This window comes from Talpa occidentalis, unplaced genomic scaffold (genome assembly GCF_014898055.3).
Source record: "Talpa occidentalis isolate TD23 unplaced genomic scaffold, MPIMG_talOcc4v2.1 talOcc4.4, whole genome shotgun sequence".
Lineage (NCBI taxonomy): Eukaryota > Metazoa > Chordata > Mammalia > Eulipotyphla > Talpidae > Talpa > Talpa occidentalis.
In genome coordinates, this window is record NW_023604295.1 from 127,848,262 (window position 1) to 127,875,687 (window position 27,426).

Consider the following 27,426-nt stretch of genomic DNA (forward strand, 5'->3'; position numbering starts at 1 on the left):
TCAATATCATCTTTTTTTTTTTTTTTTTTTTTTAGAAATCTGGAAATCAACCAATCGCTTGCAAGCAGTTTGAGGAATATTTACTTAGGAAACACTCTAGGAATACCAAGTTTGATAATAGCATGGCCTACTCCATTCTCTTTTCCACAGTTTTGTAGTACCCTGGAAAAGCAGCAGCCTTGTAGCCACAGAATCTGTGCAAACCAGCAGCAACTGGAGGGGTGTACTGAGGTCTGGAGTTCCTCAAAACCTCTCATTACAAGTTTTGTCAGAATTTGATCTGTCCAGCATTTCTTCGAAAAGCTCCATTTGCAGAGTATTGTCATTATTTGACCTGACTCAGAGGTCTCTCTGTGGGAAAGACATCCCCAAGGCATTTGCTGAAATAAGAAAGCAAAATTTCTTCACATTGTAGCCTCTCGAGTCTGTGATATCACTTGGCACAGATAAAGCCTTAGTCAAAATATTAAAAGAAATATCTAGGAAGGTACTGGCCATAGGGATCTTTAAAAAGCCCTGTTATAATCCTGGGAATCTAGAAACCCATGCACATATACAGAGCTGTGTATTTGCCTAGAAGACCTGAGAAAATCAAAATTCTTAGCCTTTGGCTGACCTTGGGGCTCTGTATAGACAGAATGTAAAGACTAAGGGCAAGTTGTAAATTGCTTGGATGTTAAATGTACGTCTCAATATGTATGTAGAGACTTCTGCAAAATCTGGGAGACTAACTGGTTCAAATATATCTCTGAAAATTTATTAGTTCATCTAGAAGAGACCTAAATTACCACATATTACAGGGAATAGAGACTATACAGAATTAATCTCACGACATCACCAAACAAACAACTGTAGTTAAAAGAATGACAAAATTGTGGCAACAAAAACCTGGGAAGGAGTTATCTGATTTATAAATTTGCCACATTTATGTACTATCCAGTTTTCTACAATAGCCACAAAAACATGAACCAATTAAAAAGGAATATATGGGTCTCCCCTGGTGGTGCAGCGGTTGAGCACTGGGCTGCGAGGCTGCCTGCAGCCTCTGTAGCGCTGGTTTGTTCCCCGGCAAGGGAGGGTCCCACAAAAAAAAAAAGGAATAATAAAACCAATTAAAAAGGATGGGTAATGGGTAAAATGCCATCAATAGAAACTGGCTCTGAGGAATCTGGACCTGAACTTACCAGGTCCATATATATATATTATATATATGCATTATATATTGTATATGTATTATATTATATATTATATATAATATATATAATACATATATTATAATATATTTGAATACATGTAATTTATATATAAATATATATATTTGAAGAATTAAAATAAATCTTCTCTATAAGATTAAAGGTAAGTATGATAACAGTGTCTCAACTAGGAGAGACTATTGATAAGAATTTTTTTCCCACAGAATTCTGGAGTTGAAAAGTACAATAACTGAAATGGAAAATTCATTAGGGGAGCTTAATAACAGATGTGAAATGACAGAAAAAAGAAAAGAGAAGTTGAAGATAACTCAATTGTAATTGCCTCATCTGAAGAACAGAAATTTAAAAGAATTAAGGGAGATAAAGAGAACTCCAGACACTTGCGGGTCTCCATTTAGGATGTGAAAATGAGCATAATGGATAGTCTAGCAGGGTAATTGAAAAAAAAAAAAGGAACAGAAAGAATATCCGAAAAAATAAGGGGAAAAATGTATGAAATTTAATGAAAAAAAATCTGTATTTCCAGGCAGCTTAATGAACTCTTAATAGGATAAATGCAGGAGATTCACACCTAGATACATATTAACTAAATTATAAAAAAGCCAAAGATAAGGTGGGAAGCTTTAAAATAATCAAGGAAAAAAGTGATTCATCATATATAAAGATTCCTTAGTAAAATTAGTAATTATTTCTAATAAGAATCCATGAAGGACAAAAGAGAATAGCTGGCATATTCAAAATGCTGAAAGAGGGCCTCCCTGGTGGTGCAAGGGGTTAAGATGCAACCTATGAAGCTATCTGCAGCCAGTGCAGCACAAGTTCTATCCTCGGCATGGTGCAGCAGACCTCTCCTGTCTCACCCGCTGCTCCCCTCAGCAGTGTGTTTCACTCGATCTACCTGTTCTGTTCCCTGCTCTGTCTCTGGTGAATTCTCTCATCCCCCAAACCTCTGGCCTGTACCCCAGTTCTTGTATGCATAAATAAATAAATCTCTAAAAAAATGCTAAAAAAAAAGCACCCACCAAATCTTTAATATTCAAACCAACAAGCCTTAAAAAAGAACAAAAATTTAAAACATTCCCAGGTAACAAACATGCAGAGAATTCATTGATAGTAGACTTGAGAAGACATAATTATTTCTGTACTTCAAGCTGAAGTGAAAGGACACTAGATGGTACCTTGAATTCACAGAAAGGAATATTGACTTAAAAAATGAGAGACGATATGTAATAAGATGAGGAATGAAAGAGGGGACATCACTGACCGCCTCACAGAAATAAAAATGATTATAAATGAAAACTGTGGGCAGTTTTTTTAACCAACATATTATATAACTTAGAGAAAATGGAAATATTCCTATAATAGTATAAACTACTAAAACTAATTGAAGAAGAAATGGAAAACCTAAATAGATATATAACAAGTGGTTCATTTAGCAATTTAAAAACTGGTCAAAAAAATAAAAACTGATCATGAAGAAAAGCTCATACACAGATGTCTTCAATGAAGTCTGAAAAATATTTTAAAAATAACATAATACCCCAGTTGACAAGGACTTCCAAAAAAAAAAAAAAAAAAACAATAGAAGGGACACTTCTCAACTCATTTTATGAGACAAGGATTTCCCTGATACTAAAACTAGACAAAATTATGAGAAAAACAAATCACAGATGCAAGAACATCAACAAGAATACTAGTAAACCAAATTCAGTACCATGCATAATGGATTTTATACCATGACCAACGGGATTTATTTCTGAAATGCTAGACTGGTGTAGCACTGAAAATCAGTTGTAATATACGATTATATATTGTTGAAAAAATGACACAGATTACATGATTATCTCAATAGATACAAAAAAAAATTGAAAAAGTCAAAGCCTTTCCATGGCAAAAAATAATACTCAGTGAATTCTTATAAAGGTTATTTATGAGAAACACCTAGCAAATATCAAACTTGACATGGAAATACTGGATACTTTCCCTTTAAGATCAAGACATGACAATATCTGTTCTTGCTGCTTCAATTCAATGCTTTGTTGGGTATTCTTCCCAGTACAGTTAGGCAAAGGTAAAGAAATGAGTAAATAAACAAGAAAATGAAATAAAGTATGTCACATTGGAAAAGAAGAAAATGAAACTATCTGAATTTGTAGATGACACTATCTTGTAGACAGAAAATCCCAAGCAATGTTCAAAAAAGCTATTAGACCTGACAGATGATGATAAGCAATGTTTCAGGGTACATCACTAATATAATAAATGAGTGCCACTTCTATACACCGCAGTAAAAAATCCAAAATTGAAATAATGAAAACAATTTCATTTATGTTAATATAAAAAGAATAAAATACTAGGAATAAATTTAACAAAGAGCTACAATACTTAAACACAAAAACTGTAAAAGATTGTTTAAAAAAATCAAGAAGACCTAAATAAAAGGAAAGCCATTCTATTTTCATGGATTGGAAATTTGGTATTACTTAGATGGACATAGTCCCCAAAATGATCTATGGATTCAATGCAAACCCTGTCAGAATCCCCATCTCACTTTTTTACAGAAATTGAGAAGTTGATCTTCAAATTCATAAGGAAATACAAGGGACTCAGATACTCAAAACAATCTTAGAAAAGAAAAAAAATTGGTTTACTCACTTTTCAGATTTTGACACTATAATCTACATTAAGACATTGTAGTGCTAACAAAGAAATAGTTCAATAGAATAGATTTGAGAACACATAAATAATTCTTTACATTTGTGCTGAGCTGATTTTTGACAAGGGTGCCAAGAAAATTCATTGGGGAAAATATGATCTTTTCAACAAATGTTGGACAACTAGATATCTATACTGAAAAGAAAACAATTGGACCCCCAGCTCACCCCAAACAAAAAGGGGAAAAATATCAGAGACATAACTGTAAGAGCTCAGTCTTTAAAACTCACAGAAGGAAACGGGATTAATTTTTTTTCTGTCTTTGAGTTAAACAATATCTTAGATCTAACACTGAAAGCACAAACAAGAAAAAGATGACTTAAGTTAACACTAATTTGACACTTGAAAATTTGGTTATTAAATTGTGCAATGAGTCAATTTTTGTAAGTCCCCAAGTTTAGTAGCTATCTCTCATAAGAAGAAAGACAAATCAATTAATTGTGTAAAAAGATGTTCAATGTCATTAGTCATTAGTGAAATTTAAGTCAAAATCACAATCAAATATTACTATATTTAGTAAGATGTCTGTAACCAAAAATATACACAGTAAGTAATGTTGGCAAGGATATAGAGAACCTGATGGGAATGTAAAATGGGTGCATATACTTTGAAAAGACCTTGCACAGTTTGTCAAAAAGTTAAGCACAGAATAACCATATGACACAGATATTCTCTTCCTACATTTATATCCAAGAAATGAAAATATCCATATAAAGATTTGTAAATGTATATTCAGAGCATATTCACCATAATCATAATAGCCTAAAAGTGAAATTTAATATAATGTCTACTGGCTGATGAATGGAAATATGCAATGGAATAATAGTTATTGCTGTAAAAGAATAAAATATTGATGTATATTGTAATATGTGTGAATCTTGAATGCATTATGCAAAGGGAAAGGAACTGGACACAAAAGACCACATATTATATGATTTCATTTATATAAAATGTCCAGAATAGACAAATTTATTGAGATAGAAAGTAGATTAGCAGTTGTCTAAGGTTGAGTGGAGGGCAGGGAATTGGGGAAAATGTAGTTATTGCGTATGGATATAGGGTTTCTTTCTGGGGTGATAAAATACTCTATGATGATTGTGGTGATAGGTGTCCAGCTCTCTCTGTATATTAAAAACCATGAAATTGTATGTTCCTCTAGTGCCGCCATGTAATGATGCTCTAATTTAAGTACAGGAATGTGGATTCACATGGAATATGAAATCAAGAATAGTAAACATCTTAATTTTATTTCCTTTATCCTTTTTGAAACCTACTTTACTGATATGTTTCTGATGCTTCATATTGAAGCCGAATAGCAAGACAAGAAGTCAAGAGAACTGGCCTTTTGAAAACAAAATATTTTGTACATTTTAAAACACAACTGAGGTATAATTCAAATACCATAAACATCAACCATTAGAGCTCTGCTGTGGTCTGATTCCAATGCCAGTGGCTTTGATCATGTTCATATGTCTGCACGGGGATATGCTTGTCTCTAGCAAGTGTTCAACTTGGCCCTGTCTCTCACTGATTATAGGGTAGCTTAATTTTACTTCGGCACCACCAGTGTTCATGTCCCTGTGTCCCTGTTCCTAGGTTTGAAGTTTCTGGCAGCACTAGAGTAATTTCTCTCTTGACATCCTTGTACTTCCATGTGGAGTCATGGGAACTGATAAATGTCATTTACAGAACCCCACAGTACCACAGGCAACTGCAGTGGGAACCGACTCCATCCTTTTCTCTCATGTATGTTCTAACATGTCTCTTTCAAATCTCCTTGGTTTGTTCTCTAGCTCAGAGATGAACACTTGTCTTAATGTTCACATATGGTCCTCAACTCAGCATGCAGATGTCAAGCTCTGATAAGTGTTCTCCCAGCTGGCTGTGCCCTGGGGGTAGCAATAACTGGATCCAGCACTTCTCCACCTGTACAAGTCAAAATGATATCCCAGACTTCCAATCTTGGACACTCCTTCAATCTCAACTCCTTCTCCCTTACTAAGAATTTAAATTCTGTTCTTTCTCTGAGAGCAGTGAATAAACTTATCCCTATTACCTCTTACAGCCTCAGGGGGGCATGCAGGAGTTGGTGGTTAATGGGCATAATGCCAGTTCTACTGCCTCATAATGAGCTCTGCCAGGAGGTATTGAGGGTACCAGGCACTTATCTTTAGAGTAAGGGGTTAATTAGTGCCTTCATTTTATTTGTGGACCTTAGTTGTATCTCCAGGGACTTATGTAACGTAGTTTTCTGCTCACAATAGTTTACCTTATATGTCCATAAAATGCTGACCTGAAAGGCAGTCAGCCGCGAGTACATCAGATTGGTTGCATAATTTCTGATTCTTCTCAGAAGAACTAGAAATCAGTGATGTTACCAGTCTATGTTTCTTACATTTTTTTTTTTTTTTTGGTATTTACAAAAATTTTGCTGGGATGGGGGGTGCTGAAATAAATTATTAGATTGCTTTCTTATATTCCATTGTAAATATTTTTTATCTTGCCTTCCCAAATATTTATAAGCTCTTTGAGAATCCATATATTATGGTTCCTTGGGGATTGTGAAATGGCATACATATAGTAGATGCTCAGTAAACATTTTTTTCTTAATGTACTTTTTCCTCACTACTGTATGATTTTCAAAATATCTTTATTAAAAAGAAATAATTTTTTAGGCAATTAAGATACAAACATTACATAATAGCAAATGGAATTATTCTTCTTTGAAAGCTGTAAATCGAACATGAAACCTTGAAACAGCTGCCAACAATGCATACTGGTTTTAGTCTGTTATCTGAACTTTCCCATGCTCATTAGATACTTGAACTTGGTTTATGTGGATGAGATTAAACAGATTAACCACTTGTGTGGGAATGTAGATACAGACAAATTTCCTTTGGCCCAAGCTTCTAATTGCATCTCAATCTACACATTGTTTGAGTAACAGAGTTGGACAGGAGGATGATGAAAAATCACTGAGTCACAGCAAGTAATTTAATTATAAATAGAGTTTTATGAGTGGTGTTAATGTGTGCTACCTCAGCTAACCTGACGATAAAGGTTTCACAAGCTACAATGACATCTGGAACCAAATCACATGTAGGAATTATGCAGCAGCAATAAAAGCCACTTAATTAGCATTGCAAATAGTGTTCCAGCATTTATGAGATGTCGGTAAATTTGCATACAGATACATAATTACATAATTTGCAGCTGTTGTGTTTGTTCCATAAGACCTTGCCACTTTATTAGCAGAATATGTAAATCAGGAATTAATTCTCTTATTTCTCATTCTTAGCCTTCTAAAGATATGTGGTGAATCATGGTGATGGTGCAACTCTTTTATCTGGACTTCATCACCCTGTCTTAGATGGTTTTAGAACAAAAACATATTCTTTGACTTATTTAATAAGAGGGACATTTTGAATAATTTGTAAATACCATTTGCTAATGAATGAATATCATTTATTAGCTAGTTTTGGTTTTTCCTGTTCATCTTTGAAATCTTTTGCTTGTTCTGTCATCCTAGAATATGAACTATTTATGTTCTGGTCTGAAGAAGCTAATTTTATATTTGTTTTAATCTGCCATTCAGATTATATACTAAATTAATACAATCCATTGAAATGGAGGTATCCAATCAAAATAGAACAGTACTTTACTGAAGTTTTAGATACAGAGAGCTAAGCAGATCTGGCAGCTAAATACAGAATAGAAAAGAGGTGGATTCAATTTATTGCCAATCTTGAAAGGTTAGCTGAACTAATTTAATACATTGTATTAGTACAATTTCATGTAGTAGAACCATGACATTTTTGTATTTCAGATCTAGAAGTTGTGTAGAAAAAAATGTCTCACCATGGGTTTGTGATTTATTATCAGTTAATCAGATTAAAAATTGCAGTTGAGTGTGCTAAAATGACTGAGATGATATGAGCTTACACATGGAAAGTACAAGATATGCCAGAGAAATCTAAGCTAGATACAGGATGTCTGTCTTTTATCTTTGAATGCTTGAGTTAAAATTTTACAGAACATCAGGTTAGACACAGGAATAAATAACAGTCCTGGAGAAAATGTGCTTGGATAGGATGGAATTTGAAAATGTAGATTCCAGTGTTCATTTACTCATCTACTTAACATTTATTAAAATAGGCGCTATGGAAGAGAATGTCTTGATCTAGGTTCTCAACTGGGGACTGAAGATAAAGAAAACTAACATATCAAATCTGACCATAAATTTCACTTAGTTAATACTTAGTGCTTGTTAAATGTGTTTTCTGAATGTTCACTTTTCTGGAAAACTGCACTTACTATAGTTCAATTTTATTGTCCCTATTTTTTTTTTTTAATATTTATACAAGAGCTGGGGTACAGGTCAGAGGCACAGGAAGGTGAGAGGATTCACCAGGGACAGCTGGGGGAGCAGAATAGGCAGACGGACCGAAAACACCGCTGAGGGGAGCTGCTGATGAGACAGGAGAGGTCTGTGTCACCATGTGGGTATCTCCCAGGCTGGCCGGGAATTGAACCTGCACTGCAAAGGCCATGGACAGCTTCATAGCACTGTGCTTAACCCACTGCGCCACTGGGGGGGCCCCTTTTATTGGAATTTTAATCAAAGTTAAAACTCATACAAAAAATAGAGTTAAATATAAACATGAAACTATAGGCATGTATGTTTTTGTGATGTGGATGTGGAAGAAGATTTCTGTTTAGACAAAGTTTAGGGAAGAAAAATTCCTGCATTCTTTAATATTAGGTTTCTTGACATACCTTCTATCTTTGTGATAGAATCTATCAAATTAATGTTTTTAATCATTTATGGGAACAAATACCTTCCTTGTGGTTGTGCACTCACTAAGAACCAGTATAACTCTCTCTGCTTGTCTTTTTTTTTTAAGATTTATTTATTCATGCATATAAGAACTTGGGTACAGGCCAGATGCACAGGAGGGTGAGAGGATTCAGCAGAGACAGCGGGGACCAGAACAGGCAGATCTACTGAAATACACTGCTGAGGGGAGCAGCAGGCGAGACAGGAGAGGTCTGCTGTGCCATGTGAGAATCTCCCTGGCTGGCTGGGAATCGAACCTGCGCTGCAGAGGCTGCGGACAGCTTCACAGTGCTGCACTCAACTGCCTGTACCACCAAGGGAGGCCCAGATGCTTGTCTTTTTTCTATTCTCAATCTTTCAGAAAAAGTAATTATATGATAACTCCTAGACACTCTGTCCTAGAAGGAGTCTGTGCTCATGAATGGGGCTGCACTCATCAACTTCACCTGGGATAGACGTCCATACCACGGTCTTGTTAACCATGGAATAGACATGTTATATAATGTGAAAAGATAAAGTATTGTTTAGCTATGAAGTTTATATATAAAAAACTTATGAAAGGAAAGTTGTGGGTTTTTTTTTTGATGGCCCTCTTGTTGTCTCTCTATTGGACGTTTTTATTCTTTTACAGATTTTAGCCATGATCATGAACAGCCTGGGTGTAACCATTTTTTCCTTTAATACAGTAACCACCTGTGTCAGCAATATGCAATTTGGCTTAAATAGACCAAATAAAATGGAAAGAATCCTGCTTTAGTTTTCCCTTAAGTTTGAGAAAACTGGAATCTTTAGTGACCCCCAAACTCAGTAACATCAAAAAAGAAAAAAAAATACTTCAGTCTGGGCATTTGACCTAGTAGCTTGGAGTTCTGAAGATGCTTCTTCAGTGCTATTGTGTTGTTTTGATAGTATTTTCTTTTCTTTTTAAAGATTTATTTATTTATTTATTTATTTATTTATTTATTTATTTATTTATACAAGCACTGAGTACAGTCAGAAGCGTGGGAGGGTGAGAGAATTCACCAGAGCCAGAGCAGGGGACAGAACAGGCAGACTGATGAAATACACTGCTGAGGGGAGCAGCGGGCGCAGCAGGAGAGGTCTGCGCGCCATGTGGGACCCTCGCTGGTAGCCGGGGATCGAACCGGCGCTGCAGAGGCTGTGGGCAGCTTCGCAGCCCAGTGCTCAACCGCTGCACCACCAGGGGAGGTCCCAACAGTATTTTTTTTTTTTAATTTTTATTGAAGTATAGTTGGTTAATAACCTGGATTTCAGATGTATAGCATTGTAATTTGGCACTATATTGTCTACATTACAAGTGACATAGTAGATAGTAGTTTCTATCTACTACTTTTACTCAACATAGGCGTCCATGTTATCCATTCCTCTTTAGTAACCACTGTTTTATTCTTATAATCTATGAGCTGTTTTATTTGTTCATTTTTTTTATTTTGCTCATATGAATAAAATCATAGATATTTGTCTTTCACTTTCCATAAAACTCTTTAAGATTCATCCATGTTATTGCAAATGGCAAGATTTGTTTTTTCTTTCTTTTCTTGCTGATTGATATTATACTGTGTATTTGTGCCACATCTGTATCCATTCATCTGTCTATGAGCACTTAGGTTGACTTTATCTTGGTTATTGTAGATAGTGCTACAGACAACATAGGGATGTAATTATCTTTTAATTTTTTTGTTTTTATACCTAGAAGTGGAATTATTGAATAAGTTATTTCTATTCCTAACTTTTTTAAAAAAAAGATTTATTTATTTATGCATACAAAGCTGGGGTGCAGGCCAGAGGTGTGGAGGGTGAGAGGACTTAACAGAGACAGAGTGAGGAGCAGAACAGGCAGGCTGACTGAAATACACTGCTGAGGGGAGCAGCAGGAGAGACAGGAGAGGTCTGCTGCACCATGTAGGTATCTCCCTGGCCGGGGATTGAATTCATGCTGCAGTGGCTGCGGATAGCTTCATAGGTTGTGTCTTAACCCCTTGTGCCGCCAGGGAGGCCCATCTGCACATACTTTACTGTATACAATGAATTGGGCTTGTTTGAATTGATGACATGATTTAATCTGGTGTGAATCTTTAAAGATTTTTATGAATTTACAAATGTGGTTCTTAAATATTGGGAATTTTTAAACAGGTGGTTCTTTCTTAGATATCAGAAAAGGTAATAAAACTAATAAACATTTTTCTAGCAGAAAGGTCAGAAAGTAAAGAAATTAAAGGATAATTTGGCAATTTTCAACTTAAGTATTGTAAATGAGCTATAATTATGCCTAAAGTTATAAAGACTATTCTAACACTAATTAATAATTTTCATTATAGCCTTAATCAAAAGACTAAGTGGTTATTTCCTGAATCTACCAGTGTTCCCTAGAAAGAGTTCAAAATATTTCTTTTATACAAGAACAACTGTTAATTTCTTTTTCTACTATTACAAAAGAACTGGTTCTTGAATTTTATGACTTCTATTAAGTTACACTGAGAAGAAAGCAAGTCCAAAACTTATAAAGTTAGATTTGCCCTAAGGAAACAAGTATATTATTAATTCATTTGGTTTTATAATAGCAAGAATAACATTTCAATACATTTTGATAATAGGATTTTTATAATATTTCAGAAATACCTTATTTTTATGTTTAATCTCTGACACTTTCATTGGAAATAGTAAAAAAAAAATACCCTATGGTTTATGAAACAATAAAGTCTTAAAAAGTTAGTGTGGCACCAACAATGTAACCGTTTCCATGTAAAGACAGGTAGTATAAAGAAGAAAAACATGCATTTGTCAGAGTTCTGCCCCAAAATTGAAAAACTCCACATCTTTCAAGCAGAATGGCCTTTAATCCAGGGAGTTAAATGCATTTGAATTTTGTGATATACTGGGGAATCAAAGCTCAGGTCAAACTTTGTGAACTTTTAGTGTACTGTAAACTTAATAGAATCAGAGGGTCACGATATTCTAGTTTTCTCCTAAGTAAAATCTAAGAAGGTGATTTTTCAGGAAAGCAACTGGAGTTCACCACAAAAGCTAACGCTTGCCTTATGCCCACACTCAAAGGCATATTCATATGGCTTCTGCTTCTTGTTTGTGTACCAGAATCCTTCATGAGGACATCTCATTGGGGACTGGTAGCCAGAATGCTGGTGACAATGTGCCCATATGTCCAAACTCTGATGGTGGGAGGCACCAGGGGCAGGACAGTACCTTGTGACCATAGGAAGAGAGTCACTGAAGGATTTGCAACCATTACTCCTGAGTCTTCTACTAAGGCTGCATTTTTTCCATTTGAAGGATTTGGCATTTCTTACAATGGGAATGGCCTAATATTAAAAAGAAGTAGCTTGATTCCAGCATGGCACTGCCTTCCTGGTGTCAGCCAGCCAGAGAATAGGAATAAGGACACTCACCATTTTCATGAGGGCAAAGGGCCTCTTCCAACATCTAGAGAACACAGCATTCTGGGCAGCTGTTTTCTCCTGCATCCTCCCCATTTTGATTCACTTCCAGATGTACTTATTGTACTTAATATATAAGGGTTATCTTTTTTAAAAAATATTTTCTTCCAGCCTTTCTTTCATTCTTTCCTGCAACTTTTCCTTCTCACCCCAGGAATTAGCTTAATAGCATGGCAGTAGTTAAGATCATATATCCAGGAAAGATCTGTGAAGTCTCATTTCATCCATAATTGGACCAATGCAGGCTATTTTAGTTGAGCTTTTGGTGAGATTAGCAGTTCTTCTCATTTGCAGATTATTCCTAAATTGAGGGAATATCAAAGTTTAGAGAAGATTAAAGAGTAAGGTGGGATGTTGTATCTTTTATTTTTATCCTGTAAAGTTTCAATTCACATGATGAGTCACCCATCACATCTGTCTCAAAGTTTTCTGAATTCTCCTAATCTTGCACTTTTTATCTTTGCTTCATTGGCACCACTCACTTGTGTGCTTACACTCTGGACTTTGTTGTCACCCAGAATGACTAATACATGAAAGGTGTTATTTTCCACTGACTTTTTCTGCCCGCATCTGCCCTGCTGACTGACTTGTTCTCTGATATCATCTGGAACTTCAATTTCCTCACCTCTCCTCCTCTTCTAGTGTATTATTTTCTTCTCTCTGGATTCTTCACAGTACTTTTTCACCGGCATCATGGATGGTCTTGGCTTGGAATTCCACCCTATAATGTTAATTCCTCAAGAAGGACCAACTACAACCCAGTGGATTGTTATTTTTTATATATTGGGATCCTTAATGAATCGTCTAATGACTGATGCTTAGGAGTAATTCAATTTGATGAGTGAATTAGTGAACCTAACTTCTTGTTTTCCCTGCTTCCATTCCTATAATGCTGGGGGAAAAATCATGTAACAATACTTACTGAATGAATGTAAATTTGTAATTTTTGTCTTTAACTGGATTCTTAATTGGTCATTAATCATTCTTACCATTTCTAGCTGGATAGAGAAATAGTGCTGGAGGAAAATATTAGGGGCTATACTTTATTATTAGTGTAGTGGCAAGGAATGCAGAGGTGTGGGAAGAGGTGAGCAAGTCATGGAAGGAGGGCCTAAGGGAGTTGTTACTAAGTTGATCACCACTACATCCTATAGAATATCATCTGATAAGCCATGGGAAGGAGCCTCCCTCTCCACAGAATCCATCCAGAGGGTGGAAGACACCAGAATTTACCTGCTAGTTACTACATTCCATTGGTCACATTTCACCCAATGGGTCATCACTCCCCTGTACTTTGGGTCCCACATATATGGACTATGAGAAAAATCCCGTAACATCTTTCACTTTAGGATCAACCAAAAAACCAAAAAAACCTTGCTAGAGGTGCATATGGCATCGGTAATAGGGTGGTGCCATCAGGTGTAAATTGTGAGTGATACGAGGGTTGGGGTGCAGCTTTGCTTTGTATCAGCAGCTCCTATCTGGCTGCAGGATGCAGGGGCCAGCACAAGTTCTTGACAAGGATTCTCTAGCAAGAACACCAGCCAGTGCACACATTTGGGCTCACACATGAAGTAGCCTGCCACTTTCCTTTCTCCTTGGAGTCTTTCACAAGTTATTACTCCTGTCAGGTGAGAGGGAAGTCTGGCCCATATCCTAGTATGAGTGGCACTTTTATAATGTTTCAATATTGAGATTTTTATTATTTTTAAGGACAGAATAGCTTATATTTATGTTTTACATTATACTTTCATGTGTTTTGTTAAAACAAACCAATGAATTGGTTTGGATGAGGTTATTATTAGATTAATTTTGATAGAGACAGAGACTCACGAAAGTTGAAAGTTTTGTCCAAGGTCACAGAGCTAGAATGTTTTGATACAAAGAACTTGGACTTTAATTTTAATTCTAGTTCCATATCTTATTTTTACGTGATCTTTTTTTTAACCCAAGAGAAAGAATATCCAGACCAACCCAAAGTGATGGACTTAGAAATTCTTTGATATTGCTTTGAGCACTTATTAAAAATCTCAGCAGCATTTTATGGAAGTTTGTATGTCTGCACTGATGAGATTAGGAGTGAAAAGGAGTGAGAAAAATGTGGATTACTTGGTTTATGACTTTTATGTGTTAGAAGCAAAGGCAAGCCAGTTTCCTCCTTTTATTTAGAAAATATATGTTGGTTGGAATTAAAGAAAAATCTGGTTCCCACTAAAACAAGACAAAACAAAACACAAAGAGAAAAACTCATTCCCTATCTCATTTTCTTTTGCTTGACAGTGAATCATTTTGGTTTATAAGTTGTAATATTGCATGATGTTGAAGGCATTATTTTATAAACACAGATCTTATTGAGTGATTGCTTTGAGGTTGACATGTGTAAATTAAGGTTAAAGACCAGAGTTGTACCCACCCTGAGAATATAAACCAAATTACACAACTAAATAGACTCTCAGAAAATTATAAAGTATTCTGATCAAAAGTAATGGAATCTAGTAAAACTAGTCTGCTGTTACATACATTTCTTGACTTAATGTTGTACAAATATCATGAATTAAGTGAATGGAATGTCTTGAAAATGTTGGCCTCTTTTTGTTACCAGAGAGTGATGTATTTTTAATGTCTAAAAAAATGTAGTTTGCTCCTTTCCTGGTGCAAATAGTCATTGAAGATCAGAGTTATCTCTGCATGTCCAAAACAGAATTAGTTCTCATTACTCAAGTTAGATACTATAGACCATCCATTCTATTTGTTCTTTGCTTTTCTCACGATTCTATGATGTCACTGGTGGTGACCTTTAATTATCAATCATATATATTAGTTGTTTTAATAATTTCTTAATGGTCTTCCAGAAAACTTTTATTTCCTAGCCAAGAAATGAAGTAACATAAAATTGCCCAGGCTTCTTGCCAGCATCAAGTATGGGTGTAAATTAAACTGTGTAGTTAGAAGCTGATTCAATATTTTTTTCTTGATCAAGAAGAGATAATTTGCATGTCTAAAAAAAAGCATGTAATTTTTATTATCCGTGAAGACTTTGCCACAATGAATACATCATTACCTGCACAAATAAGAAAGTAGAATGCTACAATTCATTTTCTGAGCTGCAGTGAGTGGGGAAGAAAAAGCAATCCGACCTTATCTTTTTCTTTATAATTAGCATTGCTGAAACAACTTTAAAGGCAGAACCAAAAGCAGATAAAAATGTAGAATGGTAACAAGTTGGGAGGAATTTATTATAAAGGAGGCTTGTAATTATTTCAAGAATATACTGAATGGGAAGACCTGTGCTTTGTAAATACGGAATATTGAGCAATAGGAAGTTTTGGATATGCTGATGCTGTAGCAATAAATAAGAGAAGGAATATAAAGCAAGGAATTGGCTCCTTTGGAAAAACTGAAGTGCAGGAAAGGAATATATTCACAGCTTGACAATAAAATATGCCAAATACATCTCCAGTTTGCTGATAAAGTTTGCAAGGCCAAGCTCCATAATCAGCAGGAATCAGTATCTATGGGATATTAATCTTTGATCTTGTGCCATTGTTTATATTTATGAATCTTGGTCATAGGTACAGTTACGAAAAAGTCCATGGCATAAACCAACTTGGCAGTGGGCTAGGTTCCAAGACTCTGTGGATCCTAAATACTGATTAAAAGGAATTTACATGTGTTTCTGGTTGTGTTCTGACTTGAGATGCCAGAAACACAGAAGCACATACCAAATGGCTCCTGAACATAGCAGAGGCAGGTACCTCTGAAGTGTGCACTGGTGAGTAGAGATGGAGACTCCTAGAAGTTAAGGACTGAGGATTTTCTCCTTATAAAAATTCTCAGGACTACTGAAGAGTCCTGGGTCAGCTGCCTGGTTTTGAACCCCTCTTCTGTTTTTCTTTCGAGGGTGATGGAAGTAGTTTGCTTGCTCCTATTTCCACCATCACTATCTGTAGCTTTTGGCCATTACTCTCTGCTCCTTGACCCTTTGGAAGAAAGGATGCAATGAGTGACCTGTTTCTGGAGAAGCCTGGGGTTCTTTTGAAGATTGGTGACAATTTTACTAGTAACAGCATTTATTCTTTAAATGGACATTTTTTGAGGACACATTATGTTCCAGTGATGTTATTAGACACTATCAACTTAAAGGCAAGCGAATCTGGATAAAAGAGCCTGGTTATTTCTCTGGGATGTCAGTTCCAGGTAACAAAAGGTAAAATAACACATGATAGTCACTTCACATCCATTCAGATGGCTACCAACAACAACAACAAAAAAAAAAAAAACAGAAAATAAAATGTGTTGGAGTAGATGTGAAAAGATGGTGCAAGGTTTGACCATTATGGAATCCAGTATGGATTCTCAAAAAATGAAAAACAGAATGACCACATGATACAGAAATTTTATTTCTGGATATGAGCCCCAAAGAATTGAAATCAGAATCTTTAAGAGATATTTGTATACTCTTGTTTCTAGCAGCATACATAATAACCAAAATGGGTAGAAGTAGCCCCTGTGTGTGTCTATTGATGACTAACTGGATTAACCACATACAATAGAATATTATTCAGCCTTTAAAAAGAAGGAATTTCTGATGCGTAATACTTCATGGATGAACTTTAATGCCTAGTTGATGCTCAATTAAGAATATTATGCTAACTGAATAAGTCAGTGAGTTATCCAGTTATGCTAAGTAACTAAGCCAGACAAATACTACAATTCCACTTATATCTGGAGTGATGAATTAGAAAGAAGCAAAGCAAAATGGTGGTTGTCAGGGGTTGTGGGGTGGGGGAAAGAGGAGAGTTGTTTAATGGGTATGAGTTTTAGTTTGCAAGATGGAAAAGTTCCAGAAATCTGTTATACAACAAAGTGTATGTACTGTACACTTAAACATGGATAAGACAGTAAATGTCATGTGTTGCATATCTTACCATATTTCAAAATAAATAACGTGGTGAACTGCATCATGAACGCATGATATGGAAATATGAGGATACAGAGAGAAAGCACCAATGCTGGAAGGGCTGGGGTAATGGATGTATAGAAACTGGCTTTTTATTTTTAATTTTTTTTGATTTGGCTTGCATTTTTATTTTTGGGCAGTTTTCAAATTATTACAGTTTCATCAGTTGACAATCTTAAGTATTGTTTTTACTTTTAAAGCCCTTGTTTATATTTTTTAATGATGTGAGTTTCCCAATTTTATCTGTGTATTTTTAAAAATTTTATTTATCTATTTTTACATCATTATTCATTTTTAAACAATGTTTGCTTCCGCACCTCCAGGTGTAGTCCCCATAGAATTTCCTTCACCAATGCACCCGTGCACCATCACCTCAGTCCCCTGTGCTCCTCCCTCTTTCTCTCCCTCTGATCCCTCTCCCGCCTCCTCCCCTGCAGGATTTATAATAGGTAAAACCTGAAAACAACCCAAATGCCCAAAAATAGATGACTGGATCAGGAAGGTGTGGTATATATACACAATGGAATACTATTCAGCAATCAAAAAGAGAAACTCATGCCATTCACAGCAACATGGCAACTAAAAGGAATTATGCTCAGTGAAATAAGTCAGAAGGAGGGCCTCCCGGTGGCGCAGCGTTTGAGCACTGGGTTGCGAAGCTGCTGCAGCCTCTGTAGCGCCGGTTCAATCCCCTGCTGCTCCCCAGCCACCAGAGGAGGGTCCCACATGGCGCGCAGACCTCTCCTGCCACCCGCTGCTCCCCTCAGCAGTGTACTTCGTCCCCTCTGCCTGCTCTGCTCCCCGCTCTGGCTCTGGTGAATTCTCTCACCCTCCCGTGCTTCTGACTGTATCTAGTGCTTCTATAAATAAATAATAATAAAAAAAATAAGTCAGAAGGAAAAAGAAAAATATCAGATGGTTTCACTTATAGCAGGAATATAGTGGAACCAAATAAGACATCAAGGGAAAAAATAATAACAATACAAAACAACAAAACAAAAAACCCCATACAATTATAAACCAAAGAAACTGGCTTTTTAAACAATGCTGAGGAGCTCCAATGAAGACAGGCAGAAGGGTGTTATAGACTATAGAACAAGCACATATAGGCACAGGTCACAGTGAACTGGCCCTTTGGTTCTGTATGGCTGGGATGTAAACAAAAGGAGAAAAAACAATTGAGAGAAAAGTAAAGATTGTCAAATTTCTTGAAATGACTATTTGCAGGTAGCATTAATTGGCAGTGCAAATTCAGGAGAATTTCAGTCTTCCCACCTCTCATTGGTTCTGATAACCACATTGTCCTCTTCACCAGCCAGATAACCCATGGAGACTTGGATTGAACAGGTGTAGACCCCCATAGGCAGTAGCTGCTGAGCAGAGGGTGAAGGGAAAATGAGTAGAAACAGGAAATCAATGAAAACAGTGCATAGGGAACCAGGTTTCCTCATTTGGTCAAAATTTGCAATTCAAACTCAGTTGGGAGGCAGGAGTTACCTGTACAACACACAAGATTAATAAGAAGATACTTGTAACATGGAGTTTTTGAAAGAGGTGCTTTTGTGAAAGCAAACATATTGTTCCTGTGAGAGAAGAAAGCAGACTACAAGGTAATTGTCTTTTGAGACACAAATCACGAATCAGAAGTGTGACAGGAAATTTTTAACAACACTGAACTTAACGGCTGTCATGTGATTTGTATTTCATACAGTTTTCAAAGCATTTTGGGCCCAGTGGTTGCTTTTTCTCTTCCACTGCTCTGCCCAGGGGGCACTACTTGCTAGTCCATTTTCCTTCTTGTCAGTGAGGACAGATTTACAACCTTCTCACAACTTGAGTGTGAAACATACACTGCTGCCATATTGTATCCAACCAAAACTTGCATTTTAGTGGTGGAGAAGGTCAAGGATATTTCATAAACATGCGATTTTAGGGCAATCACAGTAGCTGATTTACTAAATTTAATAAAAATTTAATAAAAATTTATTAGTAAATTTTTATTAGTAAATTAAGACATACAAAATACAATTAAAAAAACCCAGCAAACAAAAAGAAATAAAGAAAAATCCAGCAAACCACCCAGCCCTTAAAGTATGAATACACTTCATTCAAACATTCTTAGATTTCTCATTGTCCTAGGACTATCTCAGGTTGGTTTTCTAGTTCCAAAGTTGTATGAGTCTGTATTTCCTTTCTGAAATTATTTACCAGTTATTTTCTTTTCTTTCGAAGAACTGGGATTTCTGTTTCTTAAATGACACCATGTAAAAATAGGATAGGGGGCCTCCCTGGTGTTGCAGGCGGTTGAGCGCCGCACTGTGAAGCTGTCTGCAGCCTCTGCAGCGCCGGTTCAATCCTGGCCAGCCGGCGAGGATCCCACATGGTGCAGCAGACCTCTCCTGTCTTGCCCGCTGCTCCCCTCAGCAATGTATTTCGTCAGTCTGCCTGTTCTGCTCCCTGCTCTGTCTCTGTGAATCCTCTCACCCTCCTGCACATCTGGCCTGTACCCTGGTTCCTGTATGAATAAAGAAATCTTAAAAAAAAATAGGATAGAAGTTTGATCAGTAGCTTAAGTAAAGTAAAACTTCTAGCAGTGTTTAGTGGCCTGTGTTCCTACTTCCTGAGAAGTATGCCTCAAGCTTCAGCCTCATGGGGGCAGCCAAATAGATTGCACTGTTTTTTGGTATAATTTCATCCCTTCCACTCCTCAGTGAAAATTTTCTAAGGATGCTCCACCACTGAGGGTTCCACTTAATTCTGCCAGCTCTCAGACAAACAAAAACAGTGAAATGCCTCCTGCCTATGCTGGCTCTGAGAGTGTGGCGTACATACCCTGTGAAACAGGTCTATAGTTTGAAAGAAGTAGAAGTTTTACTCTTTACAAAGAACTGCAACAGGTAAAATCATCTGGGTCTATACTGAAAAGATAGAGAAATAATTCAGTTTTTCAAGGAGAGAGTCCAGTTTGTAGAGGAGAATTTAAACTTTTCTGATCTCAAGCAATCTTATCTCCAATCAGATTCAGTTAGCAGTAATGAAGCAGCAAGTGCTGTCCCACACATATCTCTCCCACTGGTTAGGTTGATGGCTGAGCCAGGGAGGCCTAATGGATGCACCTCTTCAAAGTCATCCTCATTTGCTTTTCTGCGATAATGCCATCTCCAGAGAAGGAATTAAGGAAGCAAACACTGACATTTCTGTGTTGCTTGTACTTACTTTGCTAGTATGAACAGTACTTTACTAGTCCCTATTTACTAGTCCCTATTTATAGTTCTACTAACTGCTCTAGGCAAAGTGGAATGTAGTAACTATGTTTGAGACTGAGATTGAGATTTTGACTTTTTATCAATGCATTTTCTTTTTTTTGTTTTTTTATTTTTTATCTTTTATAGAGGCATGTTTTATTTATTTATTTATTTGTTTTTTTTTTTTTTTTTTTTTGTTTATACATGCACTGGTACAGTCAGAAGCGCGGGAGGGTGAGAGAATTCACCAGAGCCAGAGCGGGGAGCAGAGCAGGCAGAAGGACCGAGGTACACTGCTGAGGGGAGCAGCGGGCGGCAGGAGAGGTCTGCGCGCCATGTGGACCCTCCTCTGGTGGCCAGGGAGCAGCCAGGGATCGAACTGGCGCTGCAGAGGCCACGGGCAGCTTCGCAACCCAGCGCTCAACCGCTGCGCCACCGGGGAGGCCCTATCAATGCCATTTTCAGGGCATCTAGTTCAGTTCATGGTACCTAGTTAATGCTTAATTAATATTGTGCTAAATGTTAAATGGATGAATACTTTCTGGGGCCTAAGGTCATCTATATTATTTCTCTCTAGAGATTTGTTTTCCTGATCCCTTTCTGTCTTCAATCCATTCTTTCCATTGCTACCTTAGCAAAAAGTCATTCCACTATCTAAAATAGCCTATTTCATCCCATGACTAAGGGCATAGAGTCCAGGCATTTCAGGGAGGTGCTAAATCCTGCCACCGTCTAGGCTTCACCAGTTTTCATTTCAAGAACATTTCTTGACTCCACTCCTGAGATTCCCTAAACAGATTCCTGTTGTTTCGCAAGGTAGCCAACTGTTTGCATAGGTGCCTTTGTGCAATGCTCCATCTTCTTCCTAATGTACCTTTTCCTCCCTTAATTTTCATAACTCATATTTATCTTTTAAGATAGATAATCCTGTCAACCTTGAGAGAACCAAGGAATTTTGTTTGACTACAGAGATTTCTTCCATATTTTAAAAGGACAGTCACTACATATCTCATATTTGTTACAAGATTATTTTAAAATACCTCAGTATTGTATGTCTGTGTGTATGTGTGTAAATTAAATTTTATCCATATTCTAGTGATTGTTAGTTTGCATTTGAAAAATTTTAATAAGAATTTTCATTCTAGAGATTTCAAAGCAAGTAGTTCAATTATCATCTAAATCCACAACAGTGTTTTTGATTAGCATAAAGAAAGCTGGAAACATTCCCCGCCCCCCCTTTTGATGAAATAAATGATTCTCAAGATACACAGTGGGCTGGAAATATTTAATAGAGCTTCCACTCTCTATGTGCATGGAGTATTGGAAGCTGGTATACCCAGCAGGGTCACATATAAGTGTGGAGTCCAAGTTTAAGTGCCCATTTGGTCTTTCCACCCACTTTTAGGCAAGGCTCTTCTGTCTAATCTAACTCAAGGGTTAGCTGATCCTGCTGTTTGAATGTAACTGTGCTGGTCTAGAGGATACCTTTCATGTCAAGTGCTTGGCAGAGTGGTTAGTACAGAGAATAGGATGTCCCCCCACCTTTTTTAAAAAAGTGCATGACTATTTTGGGACATCTTTGCTTCTAAGTATTTGAATCTGGGGTAGAATTGGTCTGCACCCTGATTTTATTGTAATCTTTTATCTGTTTAAGAAAAATAGATCCTGTTGGGTATTTTCTGGGGGAAGGGAGAGAGCGAGTGGGAGAGTGAATGCACACAAATGAGAGTATGGAGTACGAGAGTGGGGAGATACACATACATGTTTTGGGTGATGAATAAAAGCTGTTTTCAAGCTTGGAAAAAATATTTCTTATCTACTATTAACTGTTGATAGTAGATAGTCACAAAACAACCCCATAGATGTTAGTGACCACATGTGCTTGGGTCAGCCTTAAGTGTTATAATGATTTAATTAGGGGGTTAAGGTCAGGGCTCCACTAGGTTTGGAAGCTTTTTGGATGTGTCTTTTTCCTCTTTGTGCCCCCAGAGCCTGCCGTACTAGTGAGCTGGCTCAGCAAACACTTGTTGCGTAACTGAATAAATGAGATGCTTGTCTTTTAACACTAAAAATAGTGAAAGGGAATATAACTTAAAAGGCTGGAAGAAAACAAATTTAGTGGGATTGCAGGGGAGCAACTAGCAGAGTTGTCTGGGATTGAGGGATTTTCAGAATATGAGATGTTTAGTGCTAAAACTAGGAATATTCTGAGCAAATAGGGAGGGTTTAAATCTGATATACACATTTTTCTTTATTGAAATATTATTTGCATAAATTAAAAATGAACAATGTGAAATTAAAGTAGCTAAAGACTTCTTGGTTTATATAAGTTTTGTCAAAAATATTGGAAATTAAATACCAATAAGTCACTTCTGAATATTACAAAAAATTATTTAATTTAGAGAACCACAAAGGAGTTCTTACATTTTCTTATAGTCCTCTTAAACTGGAAGTTGCTACAAGTACTGACTGCTTGACATTTTTGAAGCTCCATATAGGTTTCAAGAGGCTTAAAAAAAGTGCGATTTCATTTTCACAATAAGCCTTTAAGCTGGTATTGCCTTCATCATGTGGAAGTCACACTGAGGTCCCAACTAAGAACTTAGAGATATAGCAAATATAATTGTCCTGAGAGAGTTAATCAACTTCCTAATGATAGATTAACTGTTGATAGTAATATATATTAGGAATGTGTTTTTATTTTGTTTACTAAAAGCAAGCAAAAACCAGAATTTTACCTCAAAGAGGCCTACCATGGCAATAAGACTGTTTAATGGTATCTTATGATTAGGTGTTTAGACGCATGGTTCCTGGTTAGCAGTGACTCAATGGGAAGATTTCCTGTGCAGCTTAGAAACAGTCCCACTGAGGTCAGTGTAACCCTGAAGCCTTTAGGGGACTGGTAGAGTCTCTAGAATCAGTATATTTGAACTAAGGATTAGATCTCTTGTTTGTTTATCTTCGTGATTGCTTGGGATTTTATGATTGGAAACTCAGGTTAGCCATCAAAATAGTGCTACTTTAAAATTACTATATTTTAAAACATATAAAAATATAAAAGTATTGATAAACATTAAAAAGTGTTGTATTTTATTTTTTCTATTTTGATATATAATTATAAATCTATAGTTTAATTTTACTACATAACTTATTTAATTGAGGCTATTGAGTTATTGAGAAAAATTTAAGGATACTGAATTTCTAACATTTTCAGTTAGAACAAAGAGAAGTATTTATATAAATCAAAAGGTGCTAAGTTATAGTTCTGAATATATGTTTTGAAAATAATAATGTAACCTCTAATCTAAAAATTATGTGTGTATTGCAGCAAACCTTCAGATTTAGAATCAGATAGGCAAGTTCTCTATAGTTTGTTTTTTTTTGTTAGGTACTGAACTGGAAAGATTATTTGTAAATGTGAATTCCATGTATTTTGTCACCCCTAGGTGTGCATTCTTTGACCCTGCCTCCCGGACAGTGAATGACAACTAGAATAGTTATTCCTTAGGTCCATTTTCTCTTTCTCACATTGGTGTTGTAGACTCTTCCTAGCGGAGGTTTAGTTCTAGGGTCTCAGTGCATGGAGACAACAGCATATAGAGAGTATATTCATTTATTTAAAAAATTTTTATCAAGCACCTAAGTGCCAGACCCAATTCTAGTTAATAGGGGCCTGGTGATGAAGATGAAAAACCAGGTGTCTGCATTCATGGAGCTTTTGTTTCATGGAGACAGTAAGCAAGTATATAGATGATTATGGGACTTTCAGATATGATAAGTGCTAAGGAAAATACAGTGCCAACCTGTGGGAGAAACTCATCAGGGCAGGGCTCTTTGGAGAACTTTTTGAGGTGGTGACCTTAGCACTGAGATAAGACAGCATTGGAAGAAATCTGTGACAGAACATTGAGGGAAACAGTAATGAAAATTTGCAAGGACTCAAGAGCCTACCCTAAATTTTTCTTTTCATTTCTCCTTAGAAATACTGGTGGCATGCAGAGAGGATACAGATGATTTGATGACTCTGCCACCCTAGAGTCTTGAGGTACGTGACATACCTTTTTGTCTCCCATTGAAAATTAAAAGTTTCATGAATTTAAATGCACATCTTGAAATTTCAGTGCACTATATACAAGGCATTGATAGACTCTGAAGGTGATTTAAAACATTTTTTCTCCAGCAAGCAAGATTAAGGACAAATTCAGGCTTGCATGAAACTCAACTCACTGCCTAAAACCCTGCTGGATTCTGAAAAATATTGAACTATCTTGTATACCTATTCTAGAGGATTTACTCACTCCAAAAATATATTATTTTTCAATTCCAAACTAGCATTTGTCTAGCAAATGTTCCTCCTATACTTTTGTTAACCTCCAGAACCATTATATTGAAGCAAGTGATGACATAAAAGCTGTCTGACAGCTAATCCTCTGCTTTGTCTGCCCTCTGACCCAGAAGAATTGGCTTCACTTTATGGAGTAGTTTAGTTCTCCTTGGACTTACAGTGTCACTGTCTTGCATTCTGAGATTACCAGGAATCTAACACCTTAACAGATCTGACACTTTCAGTCTCCTGGATACAGAATGTGATTTCTTGTCTTTTTTCTCATGCCTCTTCTCTGTACTGAGATCATTATGCCCTTTTGCTGGCCTATACCCTGGCCTATACTCTTCTGCTCCAGGTATCTAGATTCAGACTCCAAATCTACTTCTTGCCTCGATTTAATCTTTTAACCTGGATGCTGAATGTAAGCTAATCCTCCAGCTTCAGAGAATTTCAAATGTAAGATGGACACATGGAAGGCTTTGCCCTGAATCCCTGGTTCTAGGAAGGTTAGAAGTGTTCAGATGATACAAATTTCTCTGGGTTTGTGTTTGTTTATATATTTATGTGGTAAATATAGGAACAGTGAGTGATAAGTTTATCACTTATAAACAAACACAAACCCAGAGAAATTTGTATCACCTGAGCACTTGTAACCTTCCTAGAAGGAGGGACTCAAGGCGAAGCCTTCCATGTGTCTATCCTTACACATATTTGGGTGAACTGGAAAGCTCCAGTTGGTTGGAGAAAGTCCTGTACAATTTGTCAGAATCACAGCCACTGGAGATGTTTCCTGGTGCATCTTTTGTCTTTAAGTCTAATTATTTGTATATCGACCTACCCAGCTGCCAATTCACCATCCATCCTCCATCCATCCATCCATCCATCCATCCATCCATCCATCCTCCTGCCAGCCAGCCAGATATCTTCTCTCATAGCTATTATCTATCTAAATGATCTATCTATCACTAGTATCATCTGGATTCGGGGAGTTATGTTTTTACAATATTAGCCTATAGCTCAGAATTCTTGCTGGTGATATTGTTGGACACAATGATGACATTTGCTTATTTTTTAGGGAAGCAAGTAGTACATTATTTTGCTATCTTAGTTTCTTAGGTTAAGATGTTTTTGTTGTGGATTTTCCATTATTATTCACTGTCTAAAAATATTAAGAAATTCTACTTCAAAATTGAAGTTTTTAAGCAGTGACTGAGATGAATATGCTTGAGGAGAATTTTTCAGATCAAAATTGAATCCTGAAATATATTAAGTAGTTAAAAATAAGCCATTTAAATTAGTTTTGAAAGGAATGAAATGCATTTAGATTTAGTTGATAGAATAAGTTCTTCTCAATGATGATTACATATTAGGTTTTAAAAATTATTGCATTACAATTATATTGTCAGAGTAAAAAAAGAATCAGTCCTGGGCAGCAAATATTATGCATTTTAAATTGCCAAGTAAAGCAAATACATGATAGATTGATTCACATATATACATACACACATAAATATATATATACATATACATACATATATGCACACGCATTATAATATATGCATTATAATATATACATTATATATTATATATATAAAGAATGTATGTTATAAAATATCTGCAAGTATCATTTACAACCTCAGGTAGTAGTGATGCTTGAGGGACTTGGAGTGTGTCTATTCTTAGGTTCTTGTTACCAAAAATAAGTATATCTGAAACTGCTTAGATTTCCTAAAATAGCAATTCAGGCAAGACATTAAAAGGCCAAAGAAAGAAAGATTAAAAATTTTTCTTAAAAAGCAATGCAAATAAATACATCAATTTTCAGTTTGAGTGCTTGGACTTCTCAGATTGAATTCAGCAAGGCAGTCAGACATGGGGTCGGGTTTCTAGTTTCCTGCCTCACTGAAATGAGCATTTTGACTTGAATTCCAGCATTCAGGTTTTTACCTACTTATTCTTTACTGTCTAGTTCAGAGTTGTGTCCTAAAGACTGGAGCCATGGTTTCCATTGCTGTCAAGAAAGGCCCTCTGGAATCTCACAGGATGAATATAATCTCACCTGGTGTTTCGTATGCTAATGGCTATTTACTGTAGGCATATGGTATTTCTCACAACCAGGAAAAAAATTTTCCCAGAGGAAAGGGGTTTGTGGTTACTGTGGGCAATCAGTTAATCTGACTTTCTAATCCCAATACTGCACTTGATTTCCACATAACCTGAGGTGGATTGAATTGTTAGTGCACTAATCAACCTGCTCTGAAACTTGGGCTAAGTCTAAAGAAATCATTTTTATCCTGTATTCTTAACACCTGTCAAGAAATGAGGAAAAGATTTGCTCCTGAACCTCAGTAATTATTTGGACATAAATCCATATTTTAATTTATAGCACATTTTTTTTTCTCATGGAGAAAATATGTGGAAACTAAGGTCTTTGACTCAAACAAATCACAAACCAAATTATCTACTTTATTAGCATTAATAAAACAATATAATTTTTGTTTGTGAGAGGGGTTCAATTTGTACATCTTAAGATTTTAGTACATTTCCTGAAAATTATGTTTTTATTTTCATAATAATAGCTAACATTTCTATAGTTTTGCAATGACATATATAGGATATATATAGAGAGAAGATATATATACACATACTTAAAAC

The 27,426-nt window shown here is 36.2% G+C and overlaps 1 long non-coding RNA gene across 1 annotated transcript in view; it reads left to right on the forward strand.

Annotated features, from left to right (window-relative positions):
- LOC129146790 (uncharacterized) overlaps window positions 1-27,426 on the forward strand; it is a 111,233-nt gene that overhangs the window by 50,941 nt on the left and 32,866 nt on the right. The window contains exon 2 of the long non-coding RNA XR_008554014.1: window positions 24,425-24,489. This is a non-coding gene — a long non-coding RNA (uncharacterized LOC129146790). The remainder of the gene's footprint in view (window positions 1-24,424; window positions 24,490-27,426) is intronic.